We start from the raw sequence: 3,915 nt of genomic DNA, 5'->3' as shown, positions 1-3,915 counted from the left end.
AGACCAATTACGCGTAGCCTAGCTAAGAAACTACAACAAGAGATGAACACACTACTTTGCAAAATTTATTTTAATATCAATGAGAATTATATACTGCATAAGTTGTGCACATTGTTGTTACTCAGGTTCACCAAGGAGGATGACAAGAATACAAAAGGAGAAGACTACAAAGAAGGACCACCCTCGAACCTGACCAGTCCTGCAGAACAGTCTGAAAGAAGCAGTCATAACTTTTGATTCCCGAAAGCTATAAAGGTTAATGAGGACATTTTGGAAATATTATCAAGTCTACTTTCCAATGAAATTATGCCGAGTACTTTGGATTATCCACTAATGAGTGGTCAGAAGGTCAACAGTCTACCGGACCTTCAAGTTCTCATGCAAAAATGTACCAATCTACAATGTTTCATGGTGCAAGATATAAATGGCTGGAAAGATAAATAAGTCTACTTTCCAATGCAACAAACCTCATGTCATTTGGACTTTCCAATAAAGAGTTATGACTGATTGAGTGGAGACTGCACAGAAGATCAACAGCCACGTGAGGCTCCTCGGGAATTCATTTCATGGTGACTTTTCATTTACCATAACTCCAGCAACTCTAAGGTCTATTCACACCCAACAAGGAGGGTTGTTCTTTGTATAAATACCCTATGTATCTTAGAGATTAGGAGACTTTTGTTCATTTTGATAAACGGAAATTGTTTTGCAGCCGAGCTGCTGAGTGCCTTGCACACCCTTGTTCTTCCTTGTTCTTCTTGGACTTGTGGAGAGATCCCTCTGGTTTTCGCTACTTCGTGCTCTACGGTTTCTAGTTCGGCTGTACCGTTTTGTGTGGATTAGTCCCGTTTTGTGGTTCTGTGATCATTTGGAGATCGAGGCGAAGTCCTCAAGGTTTCAGTGCCTCTCTCCCCAATACTTGGTCGCATCCAACCTTGGCAGGTATAAAGCTATTTACCCGCTGTTCGCAGCAAAATTATCCTTATTCTTGAACCTAATGTCGTGAAGATCGGGCCATCCTTGTGCTAGAATATATCGGCACCTATCATGTGGGAATCAGAGCTATCGTTGTCACGGTAGGTTTTGTTATCACCCACTTATCTGCCCCTTCTTTACAGTCTATTACTATTTTCATCCATCTCATATATTTATTTTGCCATATCCTATAGTCCACTGAAAAGCAATACAAAAAAATTCTATAGCCTTTCGTTGGTACTGTTTATCTTATGTTGTTTGCACTCATCTTGTTGCTTGCTAGTCACCATTGTTGTTCTTCCGCCGTACTCTTGTTTATTTTTTCCCACCCACCCCCCATATGCTATCTTGTGTCTGCTGAAAAAAAAGAAAGAAAAAAAGGAGAGATCAGAAAGAAAGACTTCAAAAAAAGTAAAAAAAAGTTGAAAGGGGTTATATTGTGGATTGTGTAGCCGCAAGTTCTAAATTTAGAATATGAATGCTTGTGGTGCTAGTAACAGCAACTTTTATCATCTTTTAGTGGCTTACACACTTGAATTTTCAGTACCGTAAGCCTCCCTTGAACAACCACCTATAGCTCCACAAAAATCTGAAACCAGACCTCTCGTCTTGTATCCTTTCGGTCGGTTAATCACAGCTGCGGTACTGCCACTTTAGCACACTCACAGTCCTTTAGAACGGCTAAGAACTTGGGTAAGCAAGTAGTGAGATTGTGTGATTCCATAAATTTTTTTTCACTCTATTCCACTTTTTTTGCTACCAATCTAACATGGCAGGATCTTATTCGAGTGTTCATGGTGGGAACCATAGAGATGAAGAACCTCCAGTTGCGCGTGCTGAGTTACGCCAACTAGGGAACGCACTCTTCGAGGCGATGGAGAGGATGTTCAATGAACGTCTTCCCGCAGCGGGTGGTCGAGGTCCACAAGAAGAAGAATTTGGTGATGAAAATTCTAGATTTGGTAATGGATTTCATGATCGTTTTGACAATGGTCGTGGTGGACGGCGTGCTGATTTTAATCAGCATGGAGGAGGACGTAGACGTGATCGTTATGTGCATTTTGATGATGAAGATGAATCTTGTGATGAATATGATGATGGCTTTAATGATAATGAAAATCTTTTTGCACACCATGAACGATTTGGACAGCCACATGAACATCGGCGTGGTGCTGGTCATGATGGGGAAAATCATCATGGTCGTCAAAATAGAGATGATCAAACTTAACTAGAGATTCGTATATCTGGGATCAAACTTAACTAGAGATTCGTACTACCTGATTTAAATATAAGTTACTACTTTTATGTGTATAAGTTGTATTGTGGGATCATGTATAAGATCATCTACACCAACCGAATCAAGGTATAATTTGCACAGGAAAAAAAATAGATAAGTTGCATAGAATGATCAGTACTTAAAAGAAGAAATACTAAATAAGCATAAAACAATGGTCATTGCACAAGTGATTAATGTAGAGAAAAATATTACAACTTCTATTTGTCACCACTTATGAAATTATAATGTAACAACTTATATAGAGACAGTGTATCAAGTTATAAAGTAAATATTAGCAAGTTATCTGCAGTAACATAGTTATTTTAACTCCTCCCATCCCTAACATTGCTCTCGTCTTCCTCCTTGGAGAGGGGGCGGATTCGGCATTTTAAGTTCTCGCTTTCTTGCCATGCTGTAACAAAAAAAACTACTAAATATACTAGAATAGGTTATAGAAAAAAATGCAGAATCTGGTAAAACAAAAAAGTATGACATATTTGACATAACTTGACACATTTTAAGTTCCCGGCGGAAGTTGCAGGTTCCACGGCGGCTGCCGCCTCTCCTCTGGTGCTTACGGATGCTGCTCGTCTTGGGAAATTGTGGCTTCCCCTCCCCGATGATCGATTATTGTGCTCCCTCTCTCCCTCCCTATAGGGGATTAGGACATCAAATCCCGGGGGATGATGTTCAAAATCATCCCCAACCCCGGCGCCCCACCACTTAAGCTCAACCTGCGCCCTCTCTGCCTCCTTATTGGGGATTAGCACTCCAAATTGGACCAAATCCTAGAAGGGAATGCTCCAAATCCTCCCAAGCCCCGACGTCCACCCGCTCGAGCTCACCCCCACGGCGTTGTGCTCCGGCGAACCCCCCTGCGCACGGCCGCATGGGCACACACGCCCCGCCCTCGTCGCCGTAAGCAGCACCGACGAGCCGCCCGCTTGAACCATCAGCACGCAACACCATAGGGGGGGAGTAGGTGTGGGGGATTAGGACTCACATTGGGTTGCGATGGAGACGAAGCTGCCCCGCCGGTCGGCGTACAGTCTCCTCGCTTCCCTTGCCATCGCTCCAGTGGTCTCCAACGAGCAAGATCATCGTCCTCCCGAGTCGCCTCCGTCCACCTCCCCCGCAGGAAGGAGTCAGCGGTTATGCTTCCGAAAATGGCAGTGGTGGTGGGGGTAGGGAGGTCCGTTACGTAACATGCGGTCCCCCACAAGCCGGCGGTTACCTAGGCTCGTGTTGGCCTGCTGAGCCGCAGGTCGCGCGATCGATAGCTGGCGCAATACTCTAGCTAAAAGTCCTATGGAACCAACCTGCCAGCCAATGAGCCCAACAGCCCACCTGCTCCGCTCGTGGGCCGCGGCCAACAACCTGCTCGCGGGCCGGCCTGGCCTTCGTTCGTGCCGCCTACTTCCTTGATCAAAGTCGGTCAGCCAACCTGAAACCGCCTCATGCGGCGGCCTGTGCGCGGTGCGCCGCCGACCTGCCGCCACCTCTTCGTCCGCGGACACCGCCGCAGCCGGAACTGGAAGCGTTGCTGTGTATTACCATCATGGTCTCATGGATTAGGTGGATTACCGGCCGGCAAAAGCTTTCCCAGCCCAACCGGACTCGACCGTTAGTCAGAGTCAGAGGTGCTGCGTAGGCGCACCCCCCGT

The 3,915-nt window shown here is 45.6% G+C and overlaps 1 long non-coding RNA gene across 1 annotated transcript; it reads right to left on the bottom strand.

Annotated features, from left to right (window-relative positions):
* Positions 1-2,390: 2,390 nt before the first annotated feature.
* On the bottom strand, positions 2,391-3,442 carry LOC120701356. Its single transcript, XR_005686058.1, has 2 exons — positions 3,255-3,442; positions 2,391-2,663 (listed from the first exon to the last, which is right to left on the bottom strand). It is a non-coding gene; the product is annotated as an uncharacterized LOC120701356 (long non-coding RNA).
* Between the last annotated feature and the right edge of the window lie 473 nt (positions 3,443-3,915).

The sequence above is a fragment of the Panicum virgatum genome, chromosome 3K (assembly GCF_016808335.1).
Source record: "Panicum virgatum strain AP13 chromosome 3K, P.virgatum_v5, whole genome shotgun sequence".
Taxonomy (NCBI): Eukaryota; Viridiplantae; Streptophyta; class Magnoliopsida; order Poales; family Poaceae; genus Panicum; species Panicum virgatum.
This window is presented reverse-complemented; position numbering and strand designations above follow the sequence as displayed.